Genomic DNA, 24,647 nt, shown 5'->3' on the forward strand with positions numbered 1-24,647 from the left:
CTCATCTACGGAAAGAATCCTTTCTGTAACAACCCAAACAAATGTCACTCAGTTTCCACTACAGGACTTTCATGTCAAAAAAATCACCAAATCCCAAGGAAATTTTATTAATTTGTGAGACAACTCTAGGGATTAAAGAGCATTGGTTCTTGGTGGCATTAAGGATTTGGATCCTGGTAATTTCGTCATTTCAATAGTTTAATGACATTGAGTAACAACACCTGAATCTAACGTCTTCATTCATAACAGACCTGTACGTATCTTTATAATTAAGAGAGTGGTTCTTCCTTAACAGAGACCCTGGCTCATTTATGGTTCATCATATTGCATATTTCAAATTGTTGATTCCTTGAGAATTAACTGAATAACACTGTTGGACTATAAAAGGGGTAAGCCAGAAGGAGGACGACATACAAACAAGAAACTCAGGAGACCTCTCTGGTTCAGGTTAATAATCTAATGTGTGACTTCCCAGCTACTAAGGGTATTATGGGCTCTACGGAAAAACAAAGACTTCAAGTTGGCCAGGGTTATTCAATATATGACCCTTTATAACAACAGTCCTTGGACATGATATACACTAGTTCATAGTTTTATCATTATATTGCCAAGGAACAAATATTTACTAATGCTTGTGTAGACTTCAAATTAGCATACTGGCCTAGGGCTGGTGATTAATGAGAACTGATCTGAAAAACCCTGCCATGGATAATTAATATTGAGAAGTACGATCCACCAAATTAATAATGCATTTCTGCCAACCACTAATAATCATTTATACCAGATGTAGCACTCTGTAATAACAAACTGATGAAATATCCTTAGCCTCTAAAGGGGTTTGTTTGCTAGAACTTAAAAAATAAATCAGCACTTGTTTAAATAAATATAGATTAACAAATTTCTGAATCTCCAACCTGCGATTTTAAATTTGTGCTTCATAAAATAATCTAGATTCCATAAAAATAATGTTGTACAAGCACACAGTCTATTACATATCAAAGTTACCATATTCTGACTCGGAGACTTTAAGTCAGTTTCATAACAGCAGATTATCAAATAACCGGAAGAAGTCTTTTAGAATGATGACTGAGCAAAAGTTATCAAAAATTTCAACAAAAATAAATATTTTGTTGCCTGGGTGGCTCAGTCGGTTAAGCACCTGACTTCGGCTCAGGTCATGACCTTACTGGTTGGTGAGTTCGAGCCCCACCCCCCTGGTCGGCCTCTGTGCTGACAGCTTGGAACCTGGAGGCTGCTTCAGATTCTGTGTCTCCCTCTTTCTCCGCCCCTCCCCTACAGGCACTCTGTGTGTCTCTCTCTCTCTCAAAAATAAAAAAAGACATTAAAAAAATTTTAAAGAGGTTATTTTTTAAATGTTTTATTTATTTTTGAGAGAAAGAGTGTGAGCAGGAGAGGGGCAGAGAGAGAGGGGGACAGAGGATCCAACACGGGCTCTGCCATGACAGCAGAGAGCCCCTCGTGGGACTCAAACTGTTGAACTGAAAGATCATGACCTGAGCCAAAGCCGGAAGTTCAACCAACTGAGCCACCCAGGGGCCCCAAAATATATACTTACAGGAGATATATATATAACATATCCATAAGGTTAAAGAAATACTGAAAATAGTTTTCTAAATCATTGATGGTTCTACATGTGAAGCATATCTATGTTTGTTTTTTTTCAAATTGACTTCCAGATCTTGTCTGTATCCATACAAGATGATAAATCATATATATATGATTAATCATATATATGATATCATTAATCATATATATTAATCATATATATGATTTATCATATATATATATGATTAATCATATACATATGATTAATCATATATATATATGATAAATCATATATATATATGATTTATATAATATATAAATGATTCTTACATTGAACAATATGACCTTGCCATTTTTACCTACAAAAGATGGCAACTTCGTATGGCTTTAGCCACCCTTTGTACCATTTTACATGAATGTATTTTCTTATTTAATGTTCAGAGATACTTGTGTAGCAGCATTTTTTCCCCAGAGTCACAGAGTTGTTTGGGTTTTTTTCCCTGTTTTTTTTTTCTTTTTGCAAGTTTTTATTTAAATTCTAGTTAATCAACATTCAATGTAATATTAGTCTCAGGAGTAGAATTTAGTGGTTCATCACTTACATGCAACACCCAGTGCTCATCACAAGTGCCCTTTTTAATGCCCATCACCCATTTGGCCCATCCCCCACCCAACCCCTCCCCTCCAGGAATCCTCAGTTTGTTCTCCATAGTTAAGAGTCTGTTTTATGGTTTGCCCCTCTCTCTTTTTCTTCCACTATTTTCACCTGTTTTGTTTCTTAAACTCCACATATGATTTCACTCTTACGGTATTGTCCTTCTCTGTCTGACTTATTTCACTTAGCACAATACAGTCCAGCCCCATCCATGTTTTTGCAAATGCAAGATTTCATTTTTCTTTATGGCTGAGAAATATCCCATTGTATTTGTATACCACATCTTCTTTATCCATTCATCAGCCACGGACATTTGGGCTCTTTCCATAATTTGGCTATTGTTGATAAGGCTGCTATAAACACCAGGGTGCATGTATGTCTTCAAATCCGCATTTTTGTATCCTGTGGGTAAATACCTAGCAGTGCAATTACTGGATGGAAAGGTAGTTCTGTCTTTAACTTTTTGAGGCCCTCCATCCTGTTTTCTTCCCTGATTATGAGTGACTCTGAGAAGAAAACAATCAACAAAACTAAAAGGCCATCTTCAGAATGGGAGAAGATATTCGCAAATGACATATCTGATAAAGGATTAGTATCCAAAATATATAAAGAATTTATAAAACTCAACCCCCAAAACACAAAGAATACAGTTTAAAAATAGGCAGAAGACACGAATAGACATTTTTCCAAAGAAGACATTCAGGTGGCTAACAGACCCAAAGTCACAGTTTAACCATAGAAGAAAATCATCTCTGTAAGTAATTTGATAAGTAAATGCTCAAGTGTTTACTCCAACAATTTAAAAACATGAAATTAAGTTGAAAAATTTCCAAACCTAGTTTGGGAAAATTTGAAAAACAAAAAAAATGAACGTATTATTACTGAGTTCTTAGGTACCTTACGTTCTCATGATCTACAAATTGTTCCTAGCTTTAATATATCCAAGATTTTGTTGGTGTTTCTTTCCCCTGTTTTGTTACAAAAACTATTTGATTCCAAAAACATTGGCTGCATTTCCTGGGTGGAAATGAATCCATTCCTCTTCCTTTTCAGGAATCATGTAAAAAATTAGTATTTAATGATAGTTCTGATTTTTACCCTTTACCTATAACAGTTTTTTTGCATGAATTTCAATGTTCAGTGTGACCAGTAAAATCATCCTTCAATTAAGAAGTTACAGTAAGCATCAGCTTTCCATAAATCTTTATTTATTCTGATATGGATTTAGTAAAAGCTAATATATGTTGATGAAAAAATAACTACCTAATTCTACAGGAAGATCTGAAACAACTTATAGCTTTGGACTAGCTTGATTTTTATTCACCAAATAATTCTTTCAGCAATGATTTGTACTACTAAAGTATATAATTACATAGGGGAAAAAGGGGAGTTGTATCTATATAATTGTGGCGCCTAGGAAAATTTATTTTCAGTAATTTAGTCACATAGTGACATCATTTTTAAGGGGTCCTGGTGTACCATGAGCTTAGTGAAATACACATTTATAATTGTTTATTTTAGAGATACTATGTATTTCTAATGTCACAAAATATTCCTAAGAAGTATGGCTTGCTTGTATACATATATAAGAAACCTACTGAAGTCAGTCGAAGCAAAAATAGACAAATATACTATCGGGATATATTGAGTATTCATGAAATGTAAGGGAAAGGGAAATATAGCCAGTTTCAGGAAGCCTGGAAATAAGATTCTAAAAGCTATCAGAAATGGAAGCTTTTTTGTCTTGGCCCACTGTCTTCCCTTCACTCTTTTCTCTTAGCATACTGATGTTTGCTCCTTCTCTATCTATATGGGCCAGATATCACTGCCCAAGAATCATATCACTTCCCACTGCACTAACCACGTGTGTATTTGGGTGCATGTCTATAAATGTTTTAGGTATTTTATTGTGGATATTGGCATTTCATATGGTTTCCATTTTGCTATGGCCAGATGGATATACGACTAGATTACAGTGATGCATGTAATTAATCATGGGCATCACATGACATATAATATTGATATCACTAGGGGGAAACATAAAGGTAAGCAAATGTTTAAACAGGTCCTAGAAAAATGGAGTAGATACAGAAGCCAAGGGATGAGATATACAAATCAAAGTTTTTTTATTTTTAATTCTCAACATGTCTACCAGATAAAATTTCAGCATAACAATCATAAATGTTTCAGTAAAAAAAAAACTTTAATGAAAATATAAAGTTCAATAAACCAAGTTAATATTTTAAGGATATTTGAACTACATGGGTCTTTTAAAAGTTTTTATTTAAATTCCAGTTAGTTAACATACAGTATATTATTAGTTTCAGGTGTACCGTTTAGTGACCCATAACTTCTATGACTACATGTTTTTTAACATTTCCATAATAATTTGTGATTTTTTAAGTAAAATATTATTAAAATATGAAAATACCATTGAACGAATTTTTAGAACAAAATATGACATTTTGCTTCATTTTTAAGGACCATTCATTTAGTAGGCTGTTGCTAGATTTCAAGAGAAAAAATTCTCTTTTATGTTCCTAGAAAGGCAAATCTGAATAAATCTCAAGCATTATAAAATCTATAATCACTAAATGCACTTATATTAGGTAATGAATTTAATGATGATTTTGTTGGCTATAATTCTTTGTTTCTAGAATGTGTTTCTGGATGTGTGTTTACCCTCTAATAAATCCTATTTGTTAAATGATTATGTTTTCACAATATCTATTATTTTCTTTTGAGAGAGTGCGTGCCCATGAGTGGGGGAGGGGCAAAGGGAGAGGGAGAATGAATCTTTAGCATGGAGCAGATCCCTTCACAGGGCTGGGTCCCACAACCCTGGGATTATGACCTAAGCCAAAATCAAGAGTCGGACGCTCAACCAACTGAACCGCCCAGGAGACCCGTAAAAGTGTTTTAAATTTATTTCCCTTGAAAACAATTAGTAAGCTTCAATTACAAGGTGATAAGCCTGCCTCTTGGAAATTTATTTGATCCATCATACTTGCAAAATAACGCAACTAATAATTCAACTATTGCTTCAGAACCTACTCTGTTGCATTAAATGGAGGTATTGCCTCGTTTAACCCCCACCAATCCTATGCATTAGTTACTCCCTCACCAGCGCCATCTATCTTTAATAGAGTAGGAAGCAGAGGTCAGAGCGGTTAAGGGCCATGTGCACAACCACTCCACCAAGTGATAGAGCTGCGGTTCTGACTGGCTGACTTTCTCTCTGCACACTGGTCTAAGCCTCCTGTTAAGAAGAACATTCCGAGAGTACGTCTTGGCTGGCTGGCTTACCACCATGAATGATACTGGGATGTGGAAAAATACTCTGTTGCCTGAGATACTCTCCCTGAAAATCCCTTATTTGGGCTATTTCTTTATCCCTAAGGCAATCCTCCTGAGGATAAAATAAGAGTTTATGAGTTATTAATAAGTTAATGTGGATTATCACATTGCTTTCTAATTGACAGAATCTGTCAAGATCCTTGTGAAATTGAAGGTGTTGTCAAAGGAGGAAAGGCCAGTATTTCAGAGCACTTACGAGGAAGAAGTGGCGATTCAGGGGAACAGATTTAAGACTAAAAATTCTCTTTTATATCTATTCATTGTTTGTGAAATTTATGTGGACATAATTTGAATTTAATAATTGACCCATGTCCGATTGTGGGTGTTTTGTACATTGATTTTCCAAATGAACTTTGTCCTTACGTTTTGACTCTTCTGTAATATTTTGCAACCCATGAAAGTCGTCAGAAATCACCATGTGCAAAATCTTAATAAACTTTAGAAAGGGTATAAACCACTAAATTCAAGATTAATATTGTAATTGACAAATCAGAAACGATATTTCAGCACTATTAGATAAGGATTGTGTTGTTTTTCTCCTTGTTCTGTTATGGAATAATAATAAATCAAAAAAGAAAAAAATAAAGGATATAAGATTCATTAGAGTTCATTGTGAGACAGAAAATACTTCTTGTTAAGTCCAATTGGAAGAAAATGTACTTTGGAAAGTCTAAGGATCACTGTTAAAATTTGCCTAATCGGTTCCTCAAATTCATTACCCCCCATCCCCCCAAATAGGTTCATAAATGAGAGGTTTTCTAAGGGAGAAGCTTCATCATAGAGTAACTTTGGCTGTGCACTTGGCCATGTCAGCTGATCTTATCTTCCAACCCTGCCATTATTACCCCTCTGCGTGTAGTGCTTAAAATGTGCTACTTCAGGGGCGCCTGGGTGGCGCAGTCGGTTAAGCGTCCGACTTCAGCCGGGTCGCGGTCTCGCGGTCCGTGAGTTCAAGCCCCGCGTCGGGCTCTGGGCTGATGGCTCAGAGCCTGGAGCCTGTTTCTGATTCTGTGTCTCCCTCTCTCTCTGCCCCTCCCCCGTTCATGCTCTGTCTCTCTCTGTCCCAAAAATAAATAAACGTTGAAAAAAAAAAATTTAAAATGTGGTACTTCACATAAGAAAGAGGACTGTCGAGAGAGAACAAAGACTTGAAAAGGGCAAAAATCTCAGGTCTATTTGGTTGATTAACAGTGCGTAATACATAGGAAAACTACAGGAGAGAAACTGTGGCCCAAGAAGGGGCTTTTACCTCCAGATTTCATAGACTTAAAAGAGTAACCAGAACAGAGAATTCAGATGAAAAGCAATGTGGCAGTGACCGGTGGTATAAAGACACATGCGATCTAGTAAGTAGCTCTTCGTGCCGCTTTCTTTTGGGGGGAAACATCTAATTCACGAGTGACTCTCCAGTCGTTGGAAACTTTACTCTGGCTTCTAAAATCTATTTCAAACATCTATCTGGCCACGAAATAATCGGACACAATCCCTCGGTACAGATGAAACCGCTACACCTTAACGAGGTGACCTGGACACTACATAGCACACTCGCCACCTAGTGGCTACTCGGTGTAATTTTTCTCTTTATTTTTATTTTTTTATCACTCTTTTCTAGAACGCATGGAAATCACCCATGACGTTTCATAATTTTAAGCGAAAGGGTGCACGGCCTGTGTTGCTTTGATCCTGTGGTCAAGAAGTTTCTAACATGTGTTTTGCAATCTGAATAGTTTGGGAGACGTGAAAAGACAGGTCTCCTAAACAAATTACTATAACCTCTCTCTAGAGAGGTCAAACTCGTCAGGTCCTACATAGAGAAGCAGCCCTTGTCAAAGTTTCTACTGCTAGTCCTTCTTCCTTCTCTTTATGGTCATGGCCTATCCCTGGGGCCGCTTAAAATGCATTGTCCATTCTGGACCATTCATCGGGTCTCTATCCAGCATCCCACGTGGGTTGAGAGTTGCGCTTGGCACCCTTTCATCCAACTATTTGGTTTGGAGGGAAAGTTCGACTCTGCTCTTAGTTGAGAATAAGCAAGGCAGTTTTGTCCTTTTCTTTCCCACCCTTCCTCCCACTGTGTTACCTCTTTATCCAGGCAGTCTTTGAAGGCGCGAAGAAATAGACCTCTAATGTTCCGAATGTAAGCGGGATGGCAGACCAGAGAGCAGCTGTTGGGGTTTCCAGGCCTTCCGGACACCTATCAGATCCCAGGAGGGCTGCCAATCTGCTTTTCGGTGATGCTAGTCATGGCCATGGAGTTTCATTGTACCATCTGGCACATCAGGACTGCCTCCCCAGATGGCAATCATCATCCCAACATCAATACAGTGAAATTAGAGTTGGAGGATTGCAGCAGGTTTTACAGCTTTATTATTCTGCTACCAGAGTCTCAACACGATGCTTGATACATTTGTCGACTCGACAACCTCATCTCTGATGACAAAGACTTCTTTGCATACCTCTTATAACAGCGGCCACATTCATAATGTATAGGCACACAGAGTTCCTCAGTGACCCTCAGCTGTGCCAATACTGTGCACAGAGAGTTACCTAGAAGTATCGACATATAAGCATAGTAGATGCTGTATACGAACGCTATCTCCACATCCAGGCAAAAAGTCCTTTCTAGTAACCTGTATTTGAGACGTGTTACTGATGAGTGGCTTTCCTTGTTGCTATAATTCATTCTTCTAAGGATGTTTTTTCATCGCTCCAAAGGTCTTTTCTTTTTTGATACTAATGCGTATCTCCCATCACCTACCCTACGATCAGCTTACCTAGTATGAATGTTTAACCACATAAATCAGACATCAACTCGTGTAGTAAATGTTTTCACCTAGCACAAAATGGTCACAACAAAACAGAATCTGGAAAGATAATCTAGCTCATGATATGAAACGGCATTAATGGGCGACGAAAACAATGACAGTCTGGTTGCAGATTTACTCTGAAACATAACTGAGTTCTCTTGTACATGCTAGTGTGGCAATAATTCTGTGCTATAAATATTATATTTAGGTGATAAAAGGTTTTCTATGAAAAATCTAGAGTTGAATCATAGCAAACGTTTATTTGGACTAAACAGGATTGAGACTCTCCAGAAAGCCAGGAGACAAGACTATGAAGTCGGGTATATTTATTACTTTAAGAGTACATGGGTTAAAAAACATTAAATTATTTTTCAGAAACTTTGTGCAATGGCATGCAATTTAAATATTTATAAGCTTGGAGTTCATGCCATCACTTGTACACACACCACGCACACGTGCTTACCACACACACAGCGCGCGCACACACACACACACACACACACCACATATACCACAGAAAAAGGCGGGGGGCACATTGGGAACATTTTCAACCAACCAAAACGACTTATCTTACTCTTTTGTGATCTAGTTGTGTGCTTGTACCAGCTTGGAAAAGTCACGTGAGCGAACTGGTAAATATCCAGGAATGCAGGGAACCAAACCATTATTAATATTAAATTATAAAAATCCACAGTTAAATGAGTTGTATTGAAAACGAAAGCAATAAAGACGCATCAATTCCTAATCATTTTAATATGTTTCACTGTTTTCCATGTTCTTCGACTTACTTGCTTCTCTTTTCTCTGTACTTTCTCATATATTTATCAGAAACTGTAGATACAGATTCATGCTTTAGACATGATGCAAAATGGTGAACACACTGCCTTGCGACGCCTCATTCAGGAACATGTTGGTATCTTGAAATTAGCCACGGTCGAGGGTATGTATATACCATGGAAATCAGCATATGCTACAATGCCAGGCTTTTTGTCCAGGAAGCTGATTGCCAAACAACTACGAGGATACCAGTGATGAACTGCGGCCATGGATCTACACGACGCAGGCTCAGACCTACCACTGTAATATTAGCCGGTTTCCAGACTGTTGTAAGGCCCGTTATAGTCATCTACAGAAGGAGGCATCGCAAGCATTTTAAAACGTCACATTTTAAAATAAATCCGCCTTAGTTGCCCGATCGACAGAAATATAGCGTAAAGCAGTGACCCACCTTAGCACTCAAACCAACAGAAAGACACAGTTTTTTTTTTTTTTTAAAGAACAACAACATACAGGGACATCTGGGTGGCTCAGTCGGTTGCACGTCCATCTGACTCTTGATTTCAGCTCAGGTCATGACTTCATCGTTGTAAGATGGAATCCTGTGTCGGGCTCCATGCTGAGTATGGGGCCTGCTTAAGATTCTCTCTCTCTCTCTCTCTCTCTCTCTCTCTCCCCTTCTGCCCATCTTCCCCGCTCGTGCTCTCTTCCTCGAAAATAAAATAATGATAATAACAATGAAACAATAAATGACATACAGTTTATCTTAATAAAGTGTCCAGTTCACTGTCAAGAACTTTAGGAAAAACGAATGTTCAGGAAAAAATCCCAGGTAACTTGATCAATCAATAAATTATATTTTGTAAAATATATCATTTTGTCTAGCTGATTAATTTTATCTTCTAAGGAAAATTTACTTATTCTGTGTCAATATAACTTTTAGAGAAGTTGAAATTCAAAATACAAATCTCCAAATGATATTTTTCTATTAGTAGCTTAAAATTATTAAACATTATGTAAATATATTACAGTATTTAAATTGGCCATTGAAATTCATTGATGTTTGATTTCATTTCTTTCTGCTGTAGACACAGAACAACTTCGCTTTGCAACAGAAAATCCTTCTATTCTAATTCCTACTCACTGCAACATGAAAACATTCTGTAAGAGAATCATTTTTAAAAACTGCAATGGCTCTTACTTAAAAAAGGAAATAGTGGCACCATTCTAATGACATGAAAACTACAAAGAGCAGTAGGAAAAACACGCAACAGTATGTCTAAAAACCTACGTTCCAGTCCCAGTTTTATCACTTATTAGCCCTTGGGGGGGGGAGGGGGAAATCAGGTATCTATAGTAGAATGAATTTTGAGCAAAAACGTGTATGATCAGTTGAATAAATTTGTTTTTTTAATAACCACTTCCTCTCATAATTCATCAATAATAAAAGCTTCTGAATGTCAAAGAAACTAGCAGCAGACGTTCGTCACTACTGCCTTATTTCTCAACATACCCGTATCGGTAATATATTAGAACACTTGACCGTGCGAATCTGCGGCGGTCGCCTTACAGAAATGGAGTCCACCGGCCCTCTCCAGCGCCCAGCACAGACGCTGGCCTATGGTAGATACTCAATAAAACACACGGCACGAAAAAAGTGCTCTGGTGGACGGGAAGCATTTTCTCCTGTTGAGATTTAGCTCCCAAGTTCAAGTGAAAAAAATATATATATATGAGAAGAGCTTTAGAGTTGAAAAGATGATTTAACGCTCATTTCAAAATGCAGAAGTAGGTCCTTTCTGCTTCTATTCAAAGCCCTTCTGCTTTGAAGTGCTTTCAGTCAGCCGGCCAACTGGACCTAATTGTGCCATTGTGCGGTGCGCTGCACGAGTTCCCATGCAGAGTGAAGGAGGAGCCAAGGTCCTTGTCTGGAGAAATCCACAAGCGAATATCCACCAGAGGGCTGCTACGGGATGTGGGAAACCACAGTACATTTCCAAGCCACCATGATGAAGCCATTTCTTACACTCAGTCTCTGATTGAGTCAATAGTTTTGCCCTTTCCCTTTTCTCAGCGTCAGGGTCACTAAGCCCTCCGTTTGCACAGCCATTTGTCTGTGGCTAAGGGGGGTAGGCTCTGGATTAGCAGAATGCAATGTCCCTGCCATCCCGGCCTCCTTAGACTCCTTGACCGGTGAGCCCTGACTGGTCTCTAGACTGGAGGCTGGCCTCAGGGTTCATGGTCGTCCTCACACAAGAGGGCTGAGGAGTCTCAGTGGTCTCTGTTCCCCAGGTCTTTCCCCAGAGATGCGCTCGGTTGTGGTGACGGAGAGCTGAAGGACTCGGGAACATTATTCAGTGTGCCAATGATTAGCCAAAATGCAAGCAGATGGAGCAGGGAAATAATATCTTTTGCTAATTATCCGAATGGATGAGCTGACAGAACTTTACGCTCTCCCACGAGAGCCAAAGGGTCATGGATCCCCGGCCAACTCTGGCCAAGCGGGCCGGCTGCCAAGGAGCACAGGGCCCGCCGTCTGCCCTCCTCTTCCGCTCACCTGCTCGTCTGAGGCTTCTGCTGGAGGCCCCTTGCGCTTTTTACTTAGGAGGGGTTGGGGGGCTTTTGTTGTTTCAATAACAGTTTGTTGTAAGGGCCGATCGCCTGAGTGTCAGAAAAAAAAAAAAAAAACATTTAAAAATTAAGTTTCCTAAACACAGAAGCCTAGGTCTGTTTTAAAGCATCCACCTGTGCTACTGAAACGTGTGATGATGTCTCAGCGCCTTATTTTTCTTGCCAGTAAGGCAGAAAACTATCGCCGGTGAATTTCGTATCCACCCATGTTTTCATTAATCTCTCCAAATCATCTCACCGAAGACTCTTCTCTTTCTTCCTCAGAGCTGGTGGCTCAGCATGTCAGCAGAGCCCGGATCGCACTCCGCTTGCGAGTTGCATCTGGGCACGAGCCTGTTGGTTCCATTCTGTCCAACGGCTTCCAGCTGCCCTCCTAACCCCGCACAGATGTCTCACAAGCCGCGCTCCGCTCTTGGAGGGTGGACAGAGCAAGCGGGGCAAATCCATCACCCAACAACTTACAGCACAAGACCTGTGGAAGGTGAGTCCCTGACACCACACCCCGTATGCAAAGCAAGTACGTGACACGCTGTACGTTCTCGCCAGCCTCAGTCCTTACATTGGAAATTTTAGACGTTTGCAGAAAATATCGTCCGCCCTCTATCCACCTTTTCCACTTCATTGAACCTCTCAAAGTCTCTGGCATTACCTTTCTCTCACGCCATTACCTCCAGTACAAATGAGCTACTTCGGAGGTTCCTGCTTCTCATCTTCCCAGAAATATTCCATTTTCTCTCTGCGCCTCGAGACCCCCAGCCTTTTTAAACTCCTCTGAAGCTCCCTCTGCTAAGAGACATAATGCCACCTATTGTCTTCTATTACGTGAGGTAGATAATTTCAGGGAGCATTTTCTAGCCCTTTCTGGACAAAGTCAGGGCGGACAGAGTCAGGGCAACAAAACAAAATTTGCTAGCAAAGAGGTCCGAAAAAGCAGTGGATAAGTAAATGCAAATTGCTAGGGATGTGGGAATCCATTTCTCTTATTAGCGTGCCTGCTTTTGATGGACAGAATTGGACTTTGAGCGTAGCAAAATTCTAAGTTGGCTCCATTTGGCCTTATAAGAAAATATATAATATTTGCCGTTCTTCGAAGAAAACAAAACGAAAAATAATGCCATACCAATGCCTCAGTGACTCGACACATGAGGTAGAGTTTCCTTTGTCCGTCACGCATGCTGAAACTCTCCAGGGTTTCTTTCTGTCCTGGCGTTACTGCTGGAGATGTAAGATCACAGGCACAAGGTTGAAAGGGACTGGAGACGTCTCATCCGAACACTTCACTTCGAATATTATTGTTATCTCTATGTCACATGTAATTTTCACAAAGGCTTAGAGATGTTTCAAAACAAGAAGGGCTGGGTCTTGCCTCAATCCGCATCGCTAGTTTGTGCTTGAGCTGAAATGTGAACGCTAGCCTATAGCTAGTGCTTTTTAGACACTTTACTATCTAGTTACTTGATCTGTAAATGTGTGTGCATGTACACACACACACACACACACACACGCACTCTTCACATTTGTCCTCTTTAGTAACCAAAAGGTACTGTGCATTATTTTCTGTTTTGCCCATGGTATTGACAACAGTTAAACATAAAATCCAGAGTTACAAGTTATAGAGATATTTGAATTCTTACACATTGCTAGTGGTACATTTGAGTTGTGAAAAAGAGTGACAATATATCAAATATGCAAAGAATACTATTACAGCCCTTTGCCTATTTTAGCAGGTCCAGGCAGAAAATAGATGACTCACTCAAAGGGTATAAAGGAAGAGAGAGAAATGAACGTACTACTTACGGGGCCATGGTCTGGGGGACGAGAACCAAAGCATGGTAAAACATTTATTTAGAGACTAGCAGCACGGGGGAGGCATTCCTACCTCTGTCACAAAGACGGTAAGTCCGTCACTGAAGAGACCCAACCATGAAGGAAAAGGGAAAGAGAATACACCACGGAACTCAGTCCCTGCCAGACCTGGGTCCAGTGAGTAGGAGGCAGAGGTAAATGTCCTGATTTCTCTCTTCTCCTGCCGGACCAGTGCCTCCCATTGGACAAAACCAACGGAAAGCCAGAGTCCCAAGTGGTGAGGCTTATGACTGTGACTCTCCCTGGGCACCATACATGACAGGGAAGGATAGCAGATGGATCACAGGAAAATAAGAAGCAGAGAATAAACACATTTGCTGAGCCACTTGTGAACAAATAAGCTGAACTTTGTGCAAAAGTGTTGGCACGAAAATGTTAATTGCAGTATAATTGGTAAATGCCAATATTGGAAATGACATAATCAGCAGTAAGATATTAGACAAGTCAATTCTATATGTGACCTATAAGTTTTCCATTGAGAATTAGGGTATGACTTTAAAGGCACGCTATAGGGGCGCCTGGGTGGCGCAGTCGGTTAAGCGACCGACTTCAGCCAGGTCACGATCTCTCGGTCCGTGAGTTCGAGCCCCGCGTCAGGCTCTGGGCTGATGGCTCAGAGCCTGGAGCCTGTTTCCAATTCTGTGTCTCCCTCTCTCTCTGCCCCTCCCCCGTTCATGCTCTGTCTCTCTCTGTCCCAAAAATAAATAAACGTTGAAAAAAAAATTAATTAAAGGCATGCTATATAGAGTGTTTGTTTAAATGGGCATATTCATACAATGTTAAAATGAGAAGCCTATAAAACATATACACGTTTTATTTATGCATACCTACGTGTGACTAGGAATGTATAACTACATACTATTATTGATGCTTGCATTACAACTAAACTGATTTGTCAGACCTAAAATGAAGAATTTATATTAGATTGGAATTAGGTTAAACCAATCTATCTGTAAGAGAGTGACATTCTTTCTTAAGGAATTTTAAATATTATTTATTGTCTTTCAAATTCAGCTAGAATCATAGGGCAGAGTTGGGGTAGAGCCTTTGTATTGGAGTGGATGTGACATTATGATTTCACGAACATTGAATAGATGTTTTTCATGTAAGAACGAATTTAAACCTATTAAGATAAACAGGGTACAGATGTCCTCTAGGTCAAAGTCAGCTGGTAGGGAACCATTTGGCTAATAATCCCAGGTTTTAGGTATCGTTGAGCTTAGAAAACAGGGTATTAAAAAAGCATATTGTTGACTATTGTCAAATACAATCAATTAAAACAATTGGCCGTCTTGCAATCCAGATTTATGATTATTCATCATTTTAATATATTGGCACCTGTAGCTTCTGATTTTTGTCTGCCCTGTTTTCCCTATTTGTATAAGTTTTGGTTGAAAAACATATTGTGACTTTTTTCAGCTGATAACCATGACTAAACTAGTAGAATACTAGGTGACTAGGCACTGAAAAATAAACATATTCTCTACAACGTAATGTCATCATAGAAGGACCCTAGAACATTCCATTACTTAAATACCCAGATCTCCTCGTATATAGATAGATGTTTATTCTTCAGGGATCAATTTCTTTGGTGTAAACCTTCATCTGGATTTAACAGTAAGAAATGTGTGAAACATATTATTTTGACTAGCCTAAGAAAGTAGACTTACTATATGACTTCATATTATCTTGATTGATAGGACATGTGACTATTTCTGTCTAGGACAAAGGATAATTTTGTTCAGGTAAAAAGCAAAAAGGTAAAAGGGCCATTGCTGAAAAGAAAACAAGCAGCAAAAAATATCAAGCTGTACTATAACAATATTGGAAAATTATGAGACACAGACCCCAAATTCTAAGCTCTCAGATAAATCAAACAAAACTATGCGGCTGTCATACCCAAAAAGGATTACCGTAGAGGGAAAGAAAAATGACATGAAAACGTAAATAATGACCCAATGGTGGTATTTGGAAGTCAACAAAGGATAACAGGCTAAGCACATGCTGAAAGTTTGACAAATTTTTAAAAATGAAAACAAAGAAAACTTAGAAAGAACAGCAAAATAAATAACAACAAAAACCATAGTGTTTGCTGGGAGAAATTTTTCTGGGAGAAAAAATTGCTGGGAGAAATTTTATTTTTTGTCATTCACCTTCTATCATTGCTGCTTCCCCGGAATACTCTCACAATAACTGGAATTAACTGATACCTGCAAGTAACTCGCTTCTCCTAGCAATGCCCCAATGACAACCTCCATTCACAAACAGCCAAGACACAGATTCTGGATCGTTTTCTTAAATGGTTACATAATGTTCTAATCGATTCAAAGATTAGAATATCACACGCACGTTTTGAAAATCAGAGTCCTGTGAACAAAGCTCTGTGTTATACAATGAAATACTCTTTCTCTCTCTCTCCGTCCCTCACTTCTTTCTTCTCTCCCTCCCTCTCCTCATTCTTTCTCAAATTATCATAAGTCTAATTAATACTGCCTATTGTGTTTTTTATTTCCTCCTCTTTCAGGGCGGGGAAATTTCAGTCAACACTTGTATATGATTTTTCATTTATGACAAACAGTTCAGTTGATCTTTATTTGCAAGTGGTCTTCAATTAATTATCCATACCTGACAAAAGATGATCAATTTATTTAACATAGGTGGAAACTTAAAGATCCCTTAAGACGATAAACCAATATATCCTAATCATTTGCCCGTTAGACTTTTTAATGCAAACTTTTCCTCGTTTGCTGTATGGCAGTTTCAGAAGGCAATGTACAGCCAAGCCCGTAGCCTCTGGAGCCCAATTGCCTAGAGTTGTACATCCAGGCTCTGCAACTTACTGGATATCACTGACCTTGAGCAAATTAACCTGTCGGTTCCTCAGTTTCTTCTGTATAATGGGGATAATAAGGTAGTTGTTGTAAAACTAAAATGAGCTAATATTGGTAAAGTTTTAGAATGGTTCCTGGCATTTAGGAAGTGCTATATGTATCTGCTAAATAATGAATCAAAAACCTTATTAACTTCATGGAATTTAGCTAGGTAATGAACCAGCTTCTGACCAACCAAAATAGATACCGCTAATTATGCTGAGTTTTAGGTCTAAGGTTGAAACAATGAAAAAATATGCTTGCTAATGAGAGTATATTGAGAGTCACATCACTGAAATAATGACCTTCCTTCCAGTCTTCAAAAACTCTTGAAGTGGTTGCACATAGGAATAAAAATAGCCATTTTTGCAGACCTTTAATAAACGTTTTCTTCCTTTCCAATCAGCTTAACTGAAAACTAGTTGAGAGATTTAAATAGCAAGAGGTCTGATTTTTGGTTCTAATGTTTCGGAGGCACATACCTACAAGAAGATTGAAGTTTTAATGCAAACCCCCATATCATCATGATCAGAAACAAGTCAACCCAAGTAGGTAAAACACTGCTTTAAACATACAATTTTTTAATACTTTCTGAAAGAAAGAGAATATAGAGAATACAACTCACTAAAATAATGACCCCATATCAATATAGCACCTTCACTCTAATGTAAATGGAAACTATAAAAAAGTAATTTATAATAAATGATAGGCAATTCTATTCATTAATACTCAAGCACCCTGAGATTGAAAACATTATGAAGTTTGCAGAACCTTAGCTATATTCAGAGTCACCACGTTTGTGTGAATTACACATGTAGTGAAGACAGAGATCCTACTGTCAGAGATCTATTAGTCCCATAAGTGGTGTTCCCATGAGTCGCATGATTTTCTGAAATGATGTATGATGTTAAGTTCTTGGGGAAGAAGACAAACTGGAATTTTCTCCCAATTCACACGGGTTGTGTTTCTGGAAAAGTGAGAGTATTTGAAAAGTGTACAGAAAATTCTTTGAATTTATTGTAAAACTAACTTGGACTCTAGACTCAATAATTAGAAACCAACGTCCAACTATAAATGCACAATTCACGGTGCCTAGCGTGGTTCATTCAATAAGTGCAGAAACCCTCTACAATATTGTGACCACCAAAGAGCACTTCCGTGTTCCAAAATTCTCCCTCGAGGTAGTATCTCTGTTACTGGGAACCACTGTTCTAGACTCTGGGACTTCAGACAAGATGTAAAGGTTTTACTGAAATATGTGAAGTGAATAAAAATGAAGTTATATAGATGATGCATTTTCACAATGTCAAAGTACTCTGTTTTTAAGTGCTGACTTTAAAAAGGGTCTATATTGGAAATATAAAGAGGGAACAGTTGATTGTTGAAACTGAGAATAGTTGCACTTTTTGAAGGAAGAAACTTGATATTGATCTGTCTTTAAAGATGATTACCATTGGGTAAAAGGACTCTTTCTACGTGTTACTGGGGCTCTAGATTGGACTCCAGAGTGCAAATGGGTTGACTTCATTTCCATATTTCTATACTAGCAGTCTGGTGTAATCTATAACAAAGACCAGCTTCACTGAACACTTAACCAGATATGACATATCGCAGGAAAGGCAATGGAGCTTCTGACCGTGGATGCCATGCCTGACTACTCAACTAAGTGACACAGCCTAGTTCTTGTTTCATTCGATTCTCATCCTTATACATCAAGAGGAACAGGAAAGGTGGAAAGAGAATTCAAAGAAACTGTCTTTAAGACTCGGGATCGAACTTGTGTAATTCTTTACCTACACTGCATGCAGGTAGAAAACTTTCTCCCGCATTCGTCTGCTACAGCTGCCAAAACAAAGCACCATAGATTTGTCAGTGTAAAAGACAGAAATGTAATTCGTCACAGTCCTGAAGGCCAGGTGCGCCAGATGTCTGAGATCAACGCTGACAGGGTTTGTGTCTTCTGACTCCTGCCTTCTGGGCTTGTAGGTGGCCACCTTCTCCCAAGGTCTTCCTGTGGTCTTTTTCTGGACCTTTCTGTAGCCAACTTTCCTCTTCTTAAAAGAACATCAGTTGTGTTGGATTAGGGCCCACCCTCGTGACCTCACTTTAGGCTAATTAAAACTTTAATTAAATTAAGGTTAATTCTTTAAAGACCTTGTGTCTTGGTACAGTCACATTTTAAGGGTTGGGGTTAGGACTTAGACATATGAACTTTGAGGGGATGCAATTCAACCCACAGCACTACCTACTTATGGTTGCTATAAAATATCACTAGGGAGCCTAATTGGAACCAAGAGACTGAATAAGCACAATTCTCCAACAACACTCCAGTGCTCCCTAGAAAGGCAAATGTCTTCTACTCTGAGATCCCATTACTTCTTACCCCCTGCAACCTGAATTCTGACTCCTATGACCCATGGGTTATCTTTCTCTGGGGTCAGAAATAGACCAAGTCTGAAGAGATAAATGGGTGGAGCAGGGAATTTAGGGTGACATCTCCCCTCTCCACCTGGATGCATCTCCACCATTTTAAAAAAATTCATGCTAACATTCACATGGTGTGTCAGGAAATAAACAAAGAGGCTGCCTTTTCTTATTTGCACTGTCCATGTGCACACTTGGGGCTGGTGGAGAGATGTCACCCTAAAAGCGCTGGTGAAGGCAGCTTGTTTGTTCGTTGCTGAAGCACAGAAAGATTAGCAGGAGTTAAAGAACAGCAAGGGTGTATTCAGGTGAAGGTGAGAGAAGAAAGTTAATAAAACAGAGCTCGTGAATATTGAAATAACCTGAAAATAAATTCAATTCATTCTATCTCAGCTTTGAAAACTCTTACTGTTCTTAGTTTTTGTAACACAGAACCTTCTGGTTTTCTCCCTAGCCATTGGCCACTCTGTCTCAATCACCCATGCTTCCTCATACTGCCCAGTTTAGCTTTGAAATATTGGGGTGCTCGAAGACTCTATGCTTACATGCCTTCCTTTTTCAATCTTCACATTCTTCTCAGGTAATTTTGTATAATTTATGTCCAGACCCGATTTCTACCTGAAACCCCAGGCCAGATGTTTATCTACGTATCTGACATCCAAACTTGAATTTCTCCTGGGCATTACAAATTTTAATATCCCAAAAGAGAATAATTGTCTTCACTACAAATCTTCTGCCCGAGCCCTCCTCATTTCAGTAAATGGTGTCATTAGGCATCCAGTCACTTAATAAAAAATTTAAAATAAATACATAAATGCATAAAAATAGAAGGCATACTTGATTTCCTCTTCCATTAGTAGATCCAATGACCTTAAGTTCAAAATCTCATCCAAAACATCCATTTCTCCCCATCTCCATTAGGATTATGGCAGTTCAAGCTATCATTACCTTGCCTGACGTGACAATAGCTTTCTAATTGACTTGACTTCCTCCTATTCTGGCAACTCTATCTGGCTCCTATCTTTCTTGAACACCTCATTACTTACTCTTCTCCGGCTCACTCCTTGGTCTCTAATCAAATTGAGCTACTGTACCACAATTATACAATACACGTTCCCAGTTTAGAGCCTTGTAAAAGCTATTCCCTTCACACACAGAAAGAAAGAAAGAAAGAAAGAAAGAAAGAAAGAAAGAGAGAGAGAGAAAGAAAGAAATGCCTTTCTTTCCCATCTTCATATGATTAATTCCTTCTTGTTCTTTGAGTCTCAGCTTAAAGAAAAAAAAAACTTCCAGAAGAAGTCCTTATTAATCTATTAAATCTATGGTAGCCCATCAGACTCTGAATGATATTAATATTAATTTTATGCAATCATTTAGCACGGTATTTATGAATAATATTTCATCCCATCCCATTATGATGTAACACCTAGGAGATAGGCATCTTAATGGTTCTGTCCATTGCTGTTTATACTCAATACTTCAAACAATGCCTAACTCATGGAAGGAAGTCACTAAATATTTGTGGAGTGAAATGAATGAATGAATGAATCTTTGTATGAGATACTTGCATCACTTACTTCATCTGATATTGTTTTCTCCAAACAGCTGAATGAAAATGAAAGCAGTGTTTCAAAACTGAAATGAGTTATTTAAATGTTATGAACTTGGAAATGCTCTGTAAATATTTTTGTTGGAAAAAAGAAACCATCTCGATGTTGCCAGTTCTTAAAAAGCCCAGATACTATATTTACTGGTTCAAAGAAGTGCCAGTTTTCTTAGTCTCACTCTTCTATTTAATAAATCTTATTTTCTAAATTATAAAATTATTTTTCTCCGCATTACTTAAATTTATTTTGGTTGAAATGTAAATAATGCAATATAAATACTTTTATTTATTCTGGTATGGAGGACTGTTATGGTCGAGATTATTCTTTGGCAAGACAGAAGAAATAGAATTTGACAGAATAGTGGATTAATGATGCATTTGAGGCTAATCATGCATTATTTTCTTTCCTTGATGTTTTGAAATATCCATGTTCTTTAGTCAGCTTTCCTGTTGGAGCAAAGGAAGAGTTATCTCTACTTTTTTTCTCTAAAACCAGTCTTCTCACTTTGCTCTTCATCTCTTAATCTGCCCTCTACAAGACTATGAACCATAAATTGCTTTTTTATATATATAGTTTTTAATTTAAATTTATTTTCTTCCTCTGATTCCTTCCCTAAGGAGTGCTAGGCAAAACTAATAATTTGGGGATTGATTTAAATACTAATATCTTGGACACCCTTCCTCTCATGTTTTAATAAATGTTACATTGAAGTCAACTGATCACTCTGTAGTCACAGAACTACGTGAAAAGTAAAATAGCACAAAGGGTAAGGTAATATTTGGATTCGATGTCTTTCTTAATGTTTACATGAATATTGTCATTTTTGGAAATCCACAGTAACCAGTTGTAAAGTACTTTTTCCTTCACCCAGTTTTCGTCCATTGGTTTCATGTACTTGATGTTACAGACTTGATGTTACAGACAGATGTAACATGTACTTGATGTTTCATGTACTTGATGTTACAGACATACCATGGGATATGAGCTAATGCTCTGAATTCAGGAATCGAGGTTTCAAGACTCAGACCTTCACAAACTGTTTGATGTTCTGATGATATTCTGTTGACATGGTTTTGTTTTCTGTTTCTATTATTGAGGTTTATTCAAAAATGAGAGCTGGAATATGGTCATCTTCTTTACATTTCTTTGTGCTTCAAGCAATTGGACAATGAGCAAAGGCTAAAGGTAATCATTCAAATAACAGTCTTCAGCAGAAATAAGTAAGCAAAGGGTATTTGCTAGCTGAGATCATCTGGGTAGCTTTCTTCTTCATTTTTCTTAGAGAAACTAAAATATCTATGTTGGGGTTATTTTTTTTTTTCTGAAAATAAGGATCATATGCTGTCTGATATTTGAACTCAAATAAAGGAGAAACGTTATTTAATTTCTCTGTATATTATTTCCAGAGTAGTCTTGAGAAGCTAATTAGTTTGTTAATTATCATAAAACAATTTTGTCAGGTCTTGAGTGATCTTCAAATGCAGTGATCAGAGAAATAGAATTCAGTTGAGCAACTGAAATTTGCTAAATGAATGAATGAGAATGCTTTACTCGGAGAGATTTACACAGAACGGATCTGTGAGGTAGATGCTCTAACTAAATATTTATTATAAAAGGTCCTCACCGAATCGTTAAGGGGAATTCTACTGCATTACTGATTTCCACCACCAAAGGCAGTAAAGTTTGACTCAGGTTTGAAACTGGAGTTTAGTTTTAGTTTTATGAAATCCCATTTTCAAATGGGCATTTTGGAAACATTCTGGCTAGAAGTCTTATGAACTATATAAAAGTATGGATTTTTGTGTATCTGTTTTATTATAAGGTTCAAATCCCAATTCCTAGTTTTGGTGAATCCTACTCAAGTGGGGATGGTGGCCAGTGCCATTTTCCTAGGACATACCTACCGTGTGCAACTTTTCTCTTTTACTCATTTCTCCATTTGCCCTAATTTGGCTCTCTGTGAGTCATAAATTCCGAGCAAATTCTGATAAAGGATGTCAAGTTAGATGAGGAGGAAAGGACGGAACTGATTATGCTGTTTGATGCAATGATGGTGATTTGGGAACAAACGTTGGGAGAAGGATCATAGGCCACAGACTAGTTCTGTACAACAACGTTGGATCTTTTCAAATACATTTGTGATGTCGCCAGGTATCTTGTGACTAGTTCAGTTTGATTTTCTATATGCTCAGCCTCCTCTTTAAGGAGGTACTGGACAGTCATCAGAGTTGACTATCTTGGCCACGTGGATCATTTTAAGGTGAAGTTGACTATCTTAGGGTGAGGTTACCTTATGAGTTTTCCTATCAGAAGACCAATCTTAAGAAGGAAAACAGGGGTGCCTGGGTAGCTCAGTTCGTTGAGCTTTTGACGCTTGCTTTCCACTCAGGTCATGAGCTCACGGGTGTGAGATGGAGCCTTGCATCTGTGCTGAGGGTGGAGACTGCTTGAGATTCTCTCTCTCTCCTTCAGCCCATCTCCCTCACTTGCACTCTGTCTTTCTCAAATTAAAAACATGAAATTACCTCAGGAAATAGGTTTTTTAGCTAACTTATTCCATTGATTCCCAAAATGGAAATCTGTAAGTGATTTTTATTCTCCCCTGGCCATTTCAGAACGAGGAACAAAAAGGTGTAGAAACTTCTAAGAAATGAAAATGCAGACAGGTAAGTCCATAACCTTTGTAGTAACAACCAATTATTAGCCTAATGTCAGTGACTGGAACTTAAACACACAAGCATTGTCTTCTCTATTTGGCACTTATGAAAATGATATGAATGGAAAATATGAAAGCTGGCATACCTATGATATGACTTGACATTACCTGTGAAGGAGATAGAATCTTCCCCAACCATCTACAAACATGGTTCCAAAGGATTACAAGCAGAGACAACACTGAATAGTCAGATAATTGTTTTCTACTATCTAGTACTACTTCTTGGCCCCTGGAATTGTATCACTCTGACAAAAAAAAGAAGAAAAAAACACCACACAGAACGATGACATAAATTAAAAGATAGGTCTCTCCTGAAGGTCATCCACTTGGGGACATTTTGACCCTCAGACACAACCTCACTTCCATTAGGTCTCTTAAGGGACTGGAGATTTGCCTTTGGGATGGTAAGAAAGTTCAGTTCCAACTTGCTGTGTGGGTACTTAGGTATTCCTGAACAGAAGATCAGGAAAAACAAATTTAAAAGAATGTCATGCTAACTTTGAAATCAGAAGAATTTTCAGCTCACACCCTCAATTACAGCGTGTGCAACTAAAATGAAGGACTGCATTATCAAATTCATGAGTTTTCAAAGAAGGATTCATTTATGTCACCCTACTCAACGTACTAAAACAGGTATGTGTGCTAATATATATTAGAAATATTGTTAAACAAGATATAAATGGAAAAACTATCTTTCCTCTCTCCTCCTCATTCCTTACTAAATACTAATCAAGCAGAAAGTTCAATAGACCAAGAGATCATTAATTACTATATTATCATATAAGCTATCTTGAGTATCATTAAATTATAGTACCACCGATATTTGAATGTTAGCTGAATTGATATAATAGAACTTTAATATTTATATATTCAAATAAAACACATTTTTAAAAGAAGAATTAACCATGTCTAAACTGAGGCATGTAGTTAAAGCCATCTCTAAAATTCATTGTTAAATCATCACCTGGAACAAACTGAAATAGAATTTAGTCTTGGTTTTACGTAGGTAATATCGAAGACAACTATGGGTTCCATAATTTTCTTCAACTCTGAGTACGCTCAAGAGGCCTTATCATTTCCTGGTGCTGGATGAGGCATGGCATCCTTATAGGAATTTAGGGACACTGAACCATGGAACCTAGCTTTAGATGTTTTGGCAGTAACTGTGCAAACTAGCATAACCTGTTTAGACAGTAATTATCACTTCCAAGCCTGCTACATCCAATACCTTCACCACTGCGAATTGAGGACGTAAATAAATTGCAGAGAGATTTAAATCAATCCAGCTTCCTGGATTGATTCCTGGACCAGCTTCCTGGACCAATGAGTGTTTCTGTCCTTCTGTCTGTCTGTTTGTTTGGTCTTGAAATG

At 38.2% G+C, this 24,647-nt stretch overlaps 1 long non-coding RNA gene across 1 annotated transcript; it reads left to right on the forward strand.

The window, feature by feature from the left end:
• The first annotated feature begins 12,188 nt into the window (after positions 1 to 12,188).
• Positions 12,189 to 23,889, forward strand: LOC125150556 (uncharacterized). Its single transcript, XR_007146379.1, has 4 exons — positions 12,189 to 12,274; positions 21,658 to 21,745; positions 23,176 to 23,226; positions 23,817 to 23,889. It is a non-coding gene; the product is annotated as an uncharacterized LOC125150556 (long non-coding RNA).
• Positions 23,890 to 24,647: the final 758 nt, after the last annotated feature.

This window comes from Prionailurus viverrinus, chromosome A2 (assembly GCF_022837055.1).
Source record: "Prionailurus viverrinus isolate Anna chromosome A2, UM_Priviv_1.0, whole genome shotgun sequence".
In the NCBI taxonomy this organism is placed as follows: domain Eukaryota; kingdom Metazoa; phylum Chordata; class Mammalia; order Carnivora; family Felidae; genus Prionailurus; species Prionailurus viverrinus.